Genomic DNA, 14,056 nt, shown 5'->3' with positions numbered 1-14,056 from the left:
AAGGTTCACCCATGGGTCAGGTCAGTCTGTGAGTTGATTAACTCTTTCTGGCCCTGTCACCTTTCAATGAAATATTATACCACACTCATAACGTCACAATCATCTAGTCCACTCTCCACATTAGTACCTGTGGAAAGAACATGAAAACGGTTGCTCATCTGCATCTCCATTGCTGGTACATGGACGCTCCTTTTTCTTCTTCTGGAGGTCACATGCTGCCAAATTTCTTCACCGTCCCTCTCTCCCCTCTGCCCAACCTGCTCCGATTCTTCAGGATGTTGTGCCTGTAGAAGCATATCCTGACGTCTGTCCAGGAAATCTTCATTTTCTCTTATGAAACGCAGGGTCGATACTTGTTTCTCCAGACCTTGAACCTTCTCTTCCAATATGGAGACCAGCTTGCACTTTGTACAAACAAAGTCGCTTCTGTCCTGTGGAAGAAAGACAAACATGGCACAACCTGTGCAGGTTACAACACCTGAACGCTCACCTTCCATAATTTCTTCCTTCTAAGAGCTTCCTCAGCTGTTGCAGCAACTTACAGAAGCCCGCAAGATGAAAGCCTCAGTGGGCTCTCCCCAGGCAAACTCCCTCTGTTCGCCGCTCAGCTGCTTCGCTGCTGACTGCCTTTTTATAGCAGTCAGGCCCACTCAAGGCCCACCTGGAACAAAGCCCTCCCAATTCACACCGTTCAAACAATCAAACAATGAAGCACACGGTCCAACTGACAAACTGTCCCCTGCAACAGACACTAAGGGCTTGGCTACACTTACAAATTTGCAGCGCTGCAGCAGGGTGTGAAAACACACCCTCTCCAGTGCTGCAAATTGCGGCACTGCAAAGCGCCAGTGTGGTCAAAGCCCCAGCGCTGGGAGCGCGGCTCCCAGCGCTGTACGTTATTCCCCACAGGGAGGTGGAGTACAGACAGCGCTGGGAGAGCTCTCTCCCAGAGCTGGCGCTTTGACTACACTTAGCGCTTCAAAGCGCTGCCGCAGCAGTGCTTTGAAGTGTAAGTGTAGCCAAAGCCTCAGATACTCACCAACACAGCCCCCCAATGCAGCACTTAGCGGACCTCCTCTTGGACAGATCCCAGGCAAACGCCTTCTGTTAGCCTCTGCTGTTCGCCGCTCAGCTGGTTCGCTGCTGACTGCCTTTTTATAGCAGTCGGGCCCACTCAAGTCCCACCTGGAACAAAGCCTCCCAATTCACACTGTTCAAACAAACAATCAAGCACACGGTCCAACTGACAACCCTAAACGCCAAATGGCTAAACTGTTTTTAAATTCTCTGTGGGGTAAATTTGGCCAAAGAACAAACCTATCCAACAGCTGCATGGTGAGAGACCCTGATGAACGCTTTCAGTACCTGAAAGTGGGTACGAAGTGGGTATTCACCCTCGAAAGCTCATGCTCCAATACGTCTGTTAGTCTATCAGGTGCCACAGGACTCTTTGCTGCTTTTACAGATCCAGACTAACACGGCTACCCCTCTGAAACTGTTTCAGTACCTGTTTTCCCCCAGTTACGAGGTTTCATCCTGCGAGTTTATCGATGATGAAACCGCATGTGTGTCTTGGAAGCTCGCAAAAGACCAGTACTCTGTCTCTGGCAATACCAACGTCTTCATAGCCTGTTTCACCACCGCTTATGCCCGCTTAGAACTATACAACCTCCTAGACAGGTTGCAAGAGCGGTGCCTGTACCACGACACTGACTCGTGATATTTGTGAAAAGGGAGGGTGACTGGAATCCCCCTCTGGGGGATTATTTAGGGGACCTCACAAGCGATTATTTTTATTAAAAAAATAATAATCTGTGTCCTTTTTTCTGAATTGGTCATTTTTATTTTTTAAAAACAAACCCCAAACATCAATTGTCTTTAATCCCCTCACCTGGGGGGCTTTATTGGGTAATAGGGCTATGAAAATCATTGCAAAATACACGTCTGGGCTTGTTGAAGCACGTGTTGAGCAAGGCTAGGCATGCCCAAGGAATATCTCATCGGTAAACATCTGTTCATAACCTTTTGAAAAGCTTTTTGGTTTTAAATAGTCTCACATGGTCGCCTTTTCTAAAAGAGGCAACAACCGGTTTTATTTTAAAACCATCTCTGTAAACCGTTTTCCATACCTTCAGAGAATTTGAAGGGCTAACATCAGCGGGTCTGGTACGTAGAGTTCTGTGAAAACTCTGGTTGTAACTCTTTATAAACTCAGGTAACACGTCAATGTAGCAAAAGGTGATATGGGCTGTAAAATATCTCCACATCCTCTACAACCCCTGCTTTGACTTCCTTATTAGTAACAAACTGGTGAACTCCATGCCACTTTAACAATCTGCTTAAAGGTTTGTTTAAAAATTCTTTCCCCCGATCGGTTTGTAATTTTTGAGGCATGCGACCTTTGCTGAAAATAGCTTTAAAGGCCTTGGATACCTCACCATGCGTCTGGTCTTTTAGGCCTAAGGCCCAGGCAGATTTGGATAGAATGTCTATCACTGTTAAGATGGATTTAAAACCGATGTTGCATTTGGAGAACCGATGCATCTTCACCGAATCTGCCTGCCATTGCGCATCCACATCTGACCCAATGGTCTTGTTTCTTTTAAAATGTATTCGAGCCGGTTTATGTAAAGTGTAAGCGTTTTACGAGGCTTTTTGGCCACTTGAAAAAGAAGGGTCACCCGCCGAAGCTCCCAACTTCCCCAGGGGTGTAATATATTTTCTTTAACAGAGCGGCCGGTGTAGACATGACTGTTACTGGCACCGTCTTTTACTAACACAAATATGAAGGGGGACACATTCATATTGACATATTTAAATACGTTTTATTAATCGCCTGGTTTAACACAAACTTTTACAGCCGCCTGCCTGTAAAAACGGACACCATGACCCCTGCCATAAGGGAGTCTGAGCTGGTTCATGCTTCCATTTTGTCCTTTTCCGGATTTTCCTCTTGAGATCTGTGTCTCAGACATGAGCAAAAACAGCTGATGCATGATATATTTACTCCAACGTGGCTACCGATCTGTGAGTTCTCAAAGGCCTCTAGAAAGACATCGAGCTGTTGAGAGATTTTCAGAAAAAGAAACAGTGTAAGCCCCCCACTGCTTGTTTTTAGATTTACGCAACCCCACGGTTCCTAACCCATTACACCCCATCATCAACCATCACTTCTTATTCATTCATTTACTTGAGCGACATCTTTTCCGTTCACCTTGTCCTCCAGTGACTCCCCCGAGCTGCATTCGCCTTCCCCCTCTAAGGGGGCAGACAATGAGAGGTGGTCACACTCATTGGGGTGCTTCACGAGGGTCTGGGTTTCGGGTTCCAGTGTATCCATCAATGGCTGAGTCAAAGGGCCCTCGTCGCAACTCTTGCTGATGTAGCGCTTCCTCCACACAAGTCCAAAGGTCTCGGCGCTAAAACAAAGTCTGACGTTCTCACGGGGGTGGTGAAGGAGTCCATGTCTCCATGATCTCTAGAGCACGCGTTCTGGGTAAAAGAGGGCCTCTTCTGCCCCGGTGCTGGGACTTATGGGGTGATGGTGCTGCACTCTGATTGGTAGAGGGCGCTGGGAGGAATTCTTAGAGGTGTCACACGACCCTCTTCTGGGTGGGTCACCCCAACCCAGAACACCCCCGATTGGTCAAACCTGCTCTCGGGGTGCTCCTATGTGGCTGAAACCCATTGCGATTGGTAGAGGACAGTAGGAGGAGTTCTTAGAGAGGTCACACGAACCACTTCTGGACGGGTCACCCCGCCCCAGAACACCCCTGATTGGTCAAATCTCCCCTCAGGGTGGGCCTACAGGGGCAAAGCCCATCCTGATTGGTAGAGGGCAGTGGGAGGAGTTCTTAGAAGGGTCACATGACACACTTTGCTTCAGGTCATGTGTCCGCCTCGACCCTGGAAGTACTATCCCCCATGGGTGGGACTTCCGATGACAGATGGTCGGGGCTTAAGGGGTCAAGGGGCAGGGTTTAGGGGCCAACGGGCAAGGTTAGGGTTTGATTAATGGAAGGGCCCTTATACTCCCTCCGGTTCCCATGCTACTGAATCCCACCCTGCCAGCAGGCCCACTAACAGAAGGGCCCACAAATTCCACCATCTCCCTACCATCCAGCGGGCCTGGTAAGCATGGGCCAAAGTGGCTGAGAACAATGGCGTGTTGTCCTGGGACACAGAGACTGACGTATAAGAGACTCTCCTTGGGGTGTGACGTTTAACCCCGGATTCCAAGATGAAAGCGGGGCCTGGGGTTTGGACGAGACTGATGGTGTGAACAGCTCACTGGATTTGTTACTTGACCTCCTCTGGTTCAAGAATCAATCCTTCCTTGGCAGATGCATGGCCAAAGTCTCTTCCTTACAGATGTTTTGGCTACATGTGTGAATAAAAGCCAACAATCCATGGAGGAGAACAGCAAACCCTCTAAGTTCTCAGAAGCTGACCTGGTGTTAGACATCGAAGGGAGGCAGCAGTGGGGTGAAATGCCCCAGAGATGTTTATACTAGAGGGTGGAAAGCAGGGGACTCCATGGGGCACTTGGTTTGCACAGGGCTCAGAAGAGAAACTTCCTAGGAGATAAGGGGCAGGGCTTTCCTGGGGTGATGGAAAGATGGAGTTTGGCATTTCCAAGTTGGCAGACACAAGACCCGAGGAAGGGGCTGGGGCAGGAAGGAAGTGAGGCCCTTGACCCAAAGAGCGAAAGAAGGCGAGATCTGCCACAGACCCGAGGGGAGTGCCATCCAAATGGAGTATGTGTGTTGCCGGCCCAGAGGGCCCAAGGGGGCAACAGCGGGGTTCGTTGCCCGGTGTGCATCACACTAATTAACACACCAGGGTGGAGAAGCAAACCAAGTTTATTCAAGATCTTGAAAAGGCACTAGGAGAAGCAATATCTCAAATCAAGTGCACTGATAAAAGCAAGTTCCCCTTTTTATATTCCAAGTTGTCTGTACTGGCCTTTGTTTCTTCCTGTCTCCCCCTTCCTCCCTCCCCTTGCAGCAGATACATTAAGCAATAAATTGTAGCTTGTTAGAAACCTTCCCATTCGCATGTTTATCTCTGGCCTTTACGACACAGACGCATGCAGACTTTCCCCCCCCTTCTCCCCCGTATCACTACCGCTTTTTGCTGTTTCAAGCTGTACTGCAGCTGCGAGCTAAGAAAGCTGACAGTTACAAATTTTTGCTTTTTGGCTGTTAGCAGTTTCGGCTGGTTAAAGTTCACAACATGGAAGAACTTTGGTTCACTCAGGCCTAGAGCAAGAAGACTTCATCGACACTCGTGGTCTTTCATCCTCCCGAGTTACCTAGATTTATGCCTAGTGACACCAACAACTGTGACCCCATTTCCCCTCTCTACAGCACGCCGTCCAAGAGCTGAGATGTCATGGGGCTGGGGTGTCGGAGCAGGGGAGGAAGTTGCTAATAATTAAAGGAGGCTTTAGTATAATGAATGGCCACAGTCAAGCTGTGGAAAACAGATCGCAAGACCTGAGGCTTGGATAGTTGAGGTGCCCTGCAACTTAAACCCCAGTCCACTGCGCCTGCATTCCACATATTAGCTGAGCTTCCTGGGCTCGAGTACCTGCAGCCCAGGAACAGAGCAAGGCCAAGGTCTGGAGAGCAGAACGTGGGCGATCTACCGAGTGGCTGGAGAGAAGGTTCTGCTAACCCCCTTCGAGAGGCAGGTACTGTTACAGCAGGACTCTCCGGCCTTAAAGGGACAGCAGCCTCAAGCACAAGCAACCCATTGGCTAGCCATCCCCAGCATCACTGGGCGGAGGGAGAGGCTGGATGGGGTGGCACTAGGGCCCAGGGAAGGTGTTGTAGCTGATACCTCTACAAGGAGCTTCTCAAGCCTGGGAATTATTGAGGTATCTAGCCCAAGGAACCTGATGAGCTCAATTTATAACAACACCAAGTACTGCTTGGTTTGCCCCAAGCCATAAAGGCCTGGGAAGGTTATGGGTCTATTACAGGAGGGGATGGGTGAGGTTCTTTGGCCTGCAAGGTGAAGGAGCTCAGACTAGATGATCCCAATGGTCCCGCCTGGCCTTAAAATCTATGAGGAACTGTAACGATGCTGGTTCTGGCGGGACCCAACAGAGAGTGCCAATTCAGGACAAATTGCTTAACACAGGGCAGTTACAGCCCAAGGCTGGGGTTTTTCCACCTCTAAGGCAAACCAAACCAGCCAGACAAAGAAGACTTTGGTCTCACCCCACTGGCTAACCACAAGTCACACAAGCAATTCCCTTAGACACTCCAGTCTCCCAGTATCACCATCAGTGCCACTCGTCCTGGGTATGAATGGTTATGAAAACCAACACCCCAATAAAAGAAAACGGTTCTCTCGATCCCAAAGAATCAAGCCCCAGCCCCAGGTCAATATACAAATCAGATCTTACTCACAAATCATGCTGTTGCCAATCCTTTAGAATCTAAAATCTAAAGGTTTATTCATAAGAGGAAAAAGATCTAGATGAGAGCTAGAATTGGTTAAATAGAATCAATTACATGCAGTAATGGGAAAGTTCTTGGTTCAAGCTTGTAGCAGCAATGAAATAAACTGCAGCTTCAAATCAAGTCTCTGGAACATCCACAGCTGGGATGGGTCATTCAATCCTTTGTTCAGAGCTTCAGTTTGTAGCGAAGTCCCTCCAGAGGTAAGAAGCAGGATTGAAGACAAGATGGAGATGAGGCATTAGCCTTATATAGGCTTTTCCAGGTGTAAGAACCTCTTTGTTCTTACTGTGGAAAATTACAGCAAAATGGACTCTGGAGTCACATGGGCAAGTCCCTGCACTTTGGTGAGTTACAAGGCGTATCTGCCTGCTCTCCATGGGTCAGTTGTAGCTGATGGTCCTTAATAGGCCACCAAGCAGGCTAGTCAGAGCTAACACCAACTTGATTTGCAATAAATACTTGCTATAAATTTGTTATTACTAATGAAAATTTTTGTAACTAACGTGTTGCTATTACCAAGAACTGTAAGAATGTGCAATGTGCCTAATCTTTTGGAAAATCCCTTGAACACGTTAAGAGGAATACACGAGAACACACTTTATGTTAGAAGGCCTTGTAATGCTAATGTTGCACTGTTAATGCCTGTAAACAGTCTTGGAACTTTTCACAGGGAAAAGACGTTCCAGACCTGATGTGCTGTATGAAAGGGAAAACTGAGGCATGCGACCATACTGCTTTCACGGCCAAATGCCAAGAATCCTGTACTATGAACAACAGGCGAACAGGGGCTGCTAACAGAGAGTTTCGCAAAGGAGTTTGGAAGGGCAGTGGGAAGGGAGCGGGAGTCCCTCGTCGGTCCTAACCCTTCCCCTGTAGTCCCACTTAAAACCTATAAACCAAACCACATTTCAAAACCCCTTTCTGTAAACCACCCTTCCATTAACTAGGAGACAATGCAGGCTGAAGCCCAGCAGCAGAGTGGGGGCTATCCAGTTTATTGCGCTGAGTGTTGCATGTATGATTACCTGCCCTGTGGGCGGGTGGTGTATGTGTGCAGTCGGTGCAAGGAGCTCCTGGCCCTCAAAGACCACGTACGGACTTTGGAGGCCAGGGTGGCGGAACTGGAGGAGCTAAGAGAGGCAGAGAGGTATGTTGATGAGGCTTTCCGGGACACTGTACAATTGTCCCACCTCCGCTCAGACAGCTCCTGTGCTGTTGAGGAGGAAGAACGGCCCAGGGAAGCAGAGCAGTCAATGGGAGCAGAGGGAAACCTTCCCGTAGTTGGGACCCTCCTTCCAGAGGGTGCTGGGGTTGCCTCTCGCACTGAGGTTACCTCTCCGGGGGAGGGAACTCCAATTTCTAGGAAAAGGCAGGTGTTAGTAATGAGAGATTCGATTATTAGAAACATAGATAGCTGGGTTTGTGATGACCGGGAGAACCGTATGGTGACTTGCCTGCCTGGTGCGAAGATTGCGGATCTCTCGAGGCATCTAGACAGACTTATGTGTAGTGCTGGGGAGGAGCCGGTGGTTGTGGTACATGCAGGTACCAATGACATAGGGGAGGGTAGGAGAGATGTCCTGGAAGCAAATTTAGGCTGCTAGGGAAGAGACTGAAATCCAGGACCTCTATGGTGGCATTCTCAGAAATGCTCCCAGTTCCACGCGCAGGGCCAGGTAGGCAGGCAGAGCTTCAGAGTCTCAATGCGTGGATGAGACGATGGTGTAGAGAGGAGGGGTTCACGTTCATTAGGAACTGGGGAAACTTCTGGGATGGGAGGGGCCTATACAGGAGAGATGGGCTCCACCTAAACCAAAGTGGAACCAGACTGCTGGCACTAAACATTAAAAAGGTTGCAGAACAGTTTTTAAACTAGGAGATGGGGGGAAAGCCGACTGCTGCAGAGGAGCATGTGGATCGGACACAGACTTCTCTTAGGGCAGAGTCTGATTATAGAGAATCTCCAGGTTATAGCCAGGAGCAGAGGACGGAAGAGTATTATGTAAGGGCCGGGTCAGATGATAAACAGTCACATAAAAAAGAATCTGGCACATCAGAAAAGGGAAGACAAATAAACAGGGGCAAGTTTTTAAAGTGCTTGTACACAAATGCTAGAAGTCTAAATAATAAGATGGGTGAACTAGAGTGCCTGGGGTGATAAAGGAGGATATTGATATAATAGGCATCACAGAAACCTGGTGGACTGAGAGCAATCAATGGAACACAATCATTCCGGGGTACAAAATATATCGGAAGGACAGAACAGGTCGTGCAGGGGGAGGAGTGGCACTATATGTGAAAGAAAATGTAGATTCAAATGAAGTAAAAATCTTAAGTGAATCCACATGTTCCATAGAATCTCTATGGATAGAAATTTCATGTTCTAATAAAAATATAACATTAGGGATCTATTATTGACCACCTGACCAGGGCAGTGATAGTGATGATGAAATGCTAAGGGAAATTAGAGAGGCTATCAAAATTAAGAACCCAATAATAGTGGGGGATTTCAATTATCCCCATATTGACTGGGAACATTTCACTTCAGGATGAAATGCAGAGATAAAATTTCTCGATACTTTAAATGACTGCTTCATGAAGCAGCTGGTACGGGAACCCACAAGGGGAGAGGCAACTCTAGATTTAATCCTGAGTGGAGTGCAGGAGCTGGTCCAAGAGGTAACTATAGCAGGACCGCTTGGAAATAGTGACCATAATACAATAGCATTCAACATCCCTGTGGTAGGAAGAACAGCCCAACACTGTGGCATTTAATTTCAAAAGGGGGAACTATACAAAAATGAGGGGGTTAGTTAAGCAAAAGTTAAAAGGTACAGTGACTAAAGTGAAATCCCTGCAAGTTGCGTGGGCCCTTTTTAAAGACACCATAATAGAGGCCCAACTTCAATGTATACCCCAAATTAAGAAACACAGTAAAAGAACTAAAAAAGAGCCACCGTGGCTTAACAACCATGTAAAAGAAGCAGTGAGAGATAAAAAGACTTCCTTTAAAAAGTGGAAGTCAAATCCTAGTGAGGCAAATAGAAAGGAGCACAAACACTGCCAACTTAAGTGCAAGAGTGTAATAAGAAAAGCCAAAGAGGAGTTTGAAGAACGGCTAGCCAAAAACTCCAAAGGTAATAACAAAATGTGTTTTAAGTACATCAGAAGCAGGAAGCCAGCTAAACAACCAGTGGGGCCCCTGGATGATCGAGATACAAAAGGAGCGCTTAAAGACGATAAAGTTATTGCGGAGAAACTAAATAGATTCTTTGCTTCAGTCTTCACGGCTGAGGATGTTAGGGAGATTCCCAAACCTGAGCTGGCTTTTGTAGGTGACAAATCTGAGGAATTGTCACAGATTGAAGTGTCACTAGAGGAGGTTTTGGAATTAATTGATAAACTCAACATTAACAAGTCACCGGGACCAGATGGCATTCACCCAAGAGTTCTGAAAGAACTCAAATGTGAAGTTGTGGAACTATTAACTAAGGTTTGTAACCTGTCCTTTAAATCGGCTTCGGTACCCAATGGCTGGAAGTTAGCTAATGTAACGCCAATATTTAAAAAGGGCTCTAGAGGTGATCCCGGCAATTACAGATCGGTATATTAACATCGGTACCGGGCAAATTAGTTGAAACAATAGTCAAGAATAAAATTGTCAGACACATAGAAAAACAAATTGTTGAGCAGTAGTCAACATGGTTTCTGTAAAGGGAAATCATGTCTTACTAATCTATTGGAGTTCTTTGAAGGGGTCAACAAACATGTGGACAAGGGGGATCCGGTGGATATAGTGTACTTAGATTTCCAGAAAGCCTTTGACAAGGTCCCTCACCAAAGGCTCTTACGTAAATTAAGCTGTCATGGGATAAAAGGGAAGGCCCTTTCATGGATTGAGAACTGGTTAAAAGACAGGGAACAAAGGGTAGGAATTAATGGTAAATTCTCAGAATGGAGAGGGGTAACTAGTGGTGTTCCCCAAGGGTCAGTCCTAGGACCAATCCTATTCAATTTATTCATAAATGATCTGGAGAAAGGGGTAAACAGTGAGGTGGCAAAGTTTGCAGATGATACTAAAATGCTCAAGATAGTTAAGACCAAAGCAGATCGTGAAGAACTTCAAAAAGATCTCACAAAACTAAGTGATTGGGCAACAAAATGGCAAATGAAATTTAATGTGGATAAATGTAAAGTAATGCACATTGGAAAAAATAACCCCAACTATACATACAATATGATGGGGGCTAATTTAGCTACAACGAGTCAGGAAAAAGACCTTGGAGTCATCGTGGATAGTTCTCTGAAGATGTCCATGCAGTGTGCAGAGGCGGTCAAAGAAGCAAACAGGATGTTAGGAATCATTAAAAAGGGGATAGGGAATAAGACTGAGAATATATTATTGCCCTTATATAAATCCATGGTACGCCCACATCTCGAATATTGTGTAGATGTGGTCTCCTCACCTCAAAAAAGATATTCTAGCACTAGAAAAGGTTCAGAAAAGGGCAACTAAAATGATTAGGGGTTTGGAGAGGGTCCCATACGAGGAAAGATTAAAGAGGCTAGGACTCTTCAGCTTGGAAAAGAGAAGACTAAGTGGGGGATATGATAGAGGTATATAAAATCATGAGTGATGTTGAGAAAGTGGATAAGGAAAAGTTATTTACTTATTCCCATAATACAAGAACTAGGGGTCACCAAATGAAATTAATAGGCAGCAGGCCCCTGGGCACACCCGGCCAGCCATGGCACAGCAAGGCTACCGTCCCTATGCTACTGGTGGGGACTGGAGGCCCAGTGCCTGGCCAATCTATGGTGGAGCAGGGACATGAGCCCCAGTCTCCTGAATCCTCATCGAATGCTCTGACCACTGCGCCTCCCTCTCCCCTCACCATGGGCCGTGTGCTCTCTGGAGCCCGGGGGTGTGGGAAGCTCCCGCACGGTGACCGGTCTCTCCTCTTGTAGGGGCTGCGCCCCCCATGCCGGCCCCAGTGCCCAGCGAGGACCTGGCCGGCAGCGAGAAGCCGGCGGGGGGAAGAGGAAGGCGGAGCTGCGAGCAGAGTGCCGGGCCAAGCAGGAGGCCGACTGCGCTCTGAAACAAACCAAGAAAGTGGAGTCAACCCCAGCAGCTGTGCCGGCCAAGCCCAGGCTGCAGCCCAGCGAGCCCCAGTCCAGTAAGGACAGAACTGCCATGCCATGGCTGCTCCCCTCCTTGGGATTATGGGCTCAAAGCGGTCAGGGCAGCACCCCGTGGGTGGGGCTGGGTGAGCCGGCAGGTGGCCCGGGGCAGCGCCCCCTGGGTGGGGCTGGGTGAGCCGGCGGGGGTCAGGGCAGCGCCCCCTGGATGGGGCTGGGTGAGCCAGCGGGTGGCCCGGGGCAGCGCCCTCTGGGCGGGGCTGGGTGAGCCGGCGGGTGGCCTGGGGCAGCACCGCCTGGGTGGGGCTGGGTGAGCCGGCGGGGGTCAGGGCAGCACCCTTGGGTGGGGCTGGGTGAGCCGGCGGGTAGCCTGGGTCAGCGCCCCCTAGGTGGGGCTGGGTGAGCCGGCGGGGGTCAGGGCAGTGTCCCCTGGGTGGGGCTGGGTGAGCTGGTGGGTGGCCTGGGGCAGTGCGCCCTGGGTGGGGCTGGGTGAGCTGGTGGGGGTCTGACTCAGCACCCCCTGGATGAGCCAGCGGGGGTCAGGGCAGCACCCCCTGGATGGGACTGGGTGAGCCGGCGGGTAGCCTGGGACAGCGCCCTCTGGGCGGGGCTGGGTGAGCCGGTGGGTGCCCTGGGGCAGCACCCCCTGGGTGGGGCAGGGTGAGCCGGCGGGTGGCCCGGGGCAGTGCCCCCTGGGTGGGGCTGGGTGAGCCGGTGGGTGGCCTGGGGCAGTGCCCCCTGGGTGGGGCTGGGTGAGCTGGTGGGGGTCCGACTCAGCACCCCCTGGATGAGCCGGCGGGGGGGTGTCTGACTCAGCGCCCTCTGGGTGAGCCGGTGGAGGGGGGGTGGGGTATGTGTCTGACTCAGCAGCACCTGGGTGGTTCTGCCCCATCTCCCCTGTGCCCAGGTCGCTGTGATTGTGCTTTTGCCCTCATCCCCCACCCCCTTCCCGGGTCCCCAGGCTCTTTATTCTCCCCACCCCTCCCCCGGAGCCTGGGTGGCTCTGTGTTGGGGTCATGCCCTAGCCCCCAGCTCAGCCCATTCTCCTTGCTCCTGCTAGCGGTGAAGCGGGTGCCGGAGCACGTGCAGGTGGACGACCCAGCAGCACAGAGGAGACTGGCAAAGAAGCTGGAATGGCAGCAGGTACAGGGTGCCCGGGCACTGCCACATGCAGAGGGACTCGCGGGGGGAAGGGCCTGGGGAGAATCCTGTGGTCTCGTCTCCGTGAAGGGGGATGCCCGAGGCATAGTGGGCTAGACAACTGTGCCCAGCGGGGGTCAGGGGCAGCTGGGCTGGGCCCAGTGGGGCAGGAGTTAGGGGGACGGGCCTGGGGCAGGCTGGGTGGCACTGGCGGCAGGGCAGGCGGGTGGGGTGGCTGTGGGAACGGACAAGGTGTGCGGACGCAGGTAAATCCTTCTATCTTAGTGCGTTCTGTTATACCAGGGCTCTGCCCGCCCCCTCCCTGGCGGCGTTCGGCTGTGACCCAAACTAAGGGGCTCCCTTCATGCCAAGCGAGGGAAGTCACTTATCTGCTTAGTAGCAATAACCAGCCTGTCCCCACGCTCGTCAGGCTCGTCGCTGGTTCTGTTCGGAGGGGCCGTCATGACCTGTCGTAGCCCCATCCCTGTTCTGTATCCAGATACCAGGGACGGTTCCTAGTAGGCCAAATGGCTGTGTTTGGTACTGCTCCCCAAAGGGTTAATCCCGGGCACCCTAAAACCTGGCCCCCCCATTGTATAGGTTATGTTCATGTAGGTTACTAAGCAGCACGTGATATCAATGTGTATATGGATCCTTCACATATACATAGGTCCTAATCGCTAGCTCACCTCCTGACGGGCAGGTTGGCTGTGCCAAGTGAGGGGGTGTCAGGGCTGTGCCCGGCGGGGTAGGGGTGGGGGGTGTCCCATGGGCAGGCTGGGCCCACTGGGGAGGGGGCAGGTACAGGGCCGGCTCTAACATTTCTGCCGCCCCAAGCAAAAAAAAAAAAAGAGCGCAGCCCCCCCCCCCGAGCGTTGCGTCACGCCGCCCCAGTCCCCGCCCCCCCGAGCGTTGCGTCGCGCCGCCCCAGTCCCCGCCCCCCCGAGCGTTGCGTCGCGCCGCCCCAGTCCCCGCCCCCCCGAGCGTTGCGTCGCGCCGCCCCAGTCCCCGCCCCCCCGAGCGTCATGCCGCCCAAGTCCCTGCTCCCTCCCCAGCACCGCCTAAGTCCCCGCCCCCCATCGCACCGCCCAAGTCCCCGCCCCCCATCGCGCCGCCCAAGTCCCCGCCCCCGCCCGCGCCGCCTGGCCAAACCAAAAAAAACAAAAACAAACCCCGATCGTCGCCCCCTCCCAAGGTGCCGCCCCAAGCACGTGCTTGGTAGGCCGGTGCCTGGAGCCGGCCCTGCCCGCCACCACTTGCTCCCGGCCGCTAGATTCTCCTGCGAACCCCAAGGGCTTCCCTAA

The 14,056-nt window shown here is 51.1% G+C and overlaps 1 long non-coding RNA gene across 1 annotated transcript; it reads right to left on the bottom strand.

Moving 5' to 3' along the window:
• Nucleotides 1–1,002: 1,002 nt before the first annotated feature.
• Nucleotides 1,003–14,045, bottom strand: LOC123378065. The gene is made up of 3 exons (XR_006582448.1): nucleotides 13,925–14,045; nucleotides 11,369–13,267; nucleotides 1,003–3,061 (listed from the first exon to the last, which is right to left on the bottom strand). It is a non-coding gene; the product is annotated as an uncharacterized LOC123378065 (long non-coding RNA).
• Between the last annotated feature and the right edge of the window lie 11 nt (nucleotides 14,046–14,056).

Source organism: Mauremys mutica, chromosome 9 (genome assembly GCF_020497125.1).
Source record: "Mauremys mutica isolate MM-2020 ecotype Southern chromosome 9, ASM2049712v1, whole genome shotgun sequence".
NCBI classification, from domain to species: Eukaryota; Metazoa; Chordata; order Testudines; family Geoemydidae; genus Mauremys; species Mauremys mutica.
This window is presented reverse-complemented; position numbering and strand designations above follow the sequence as displayed.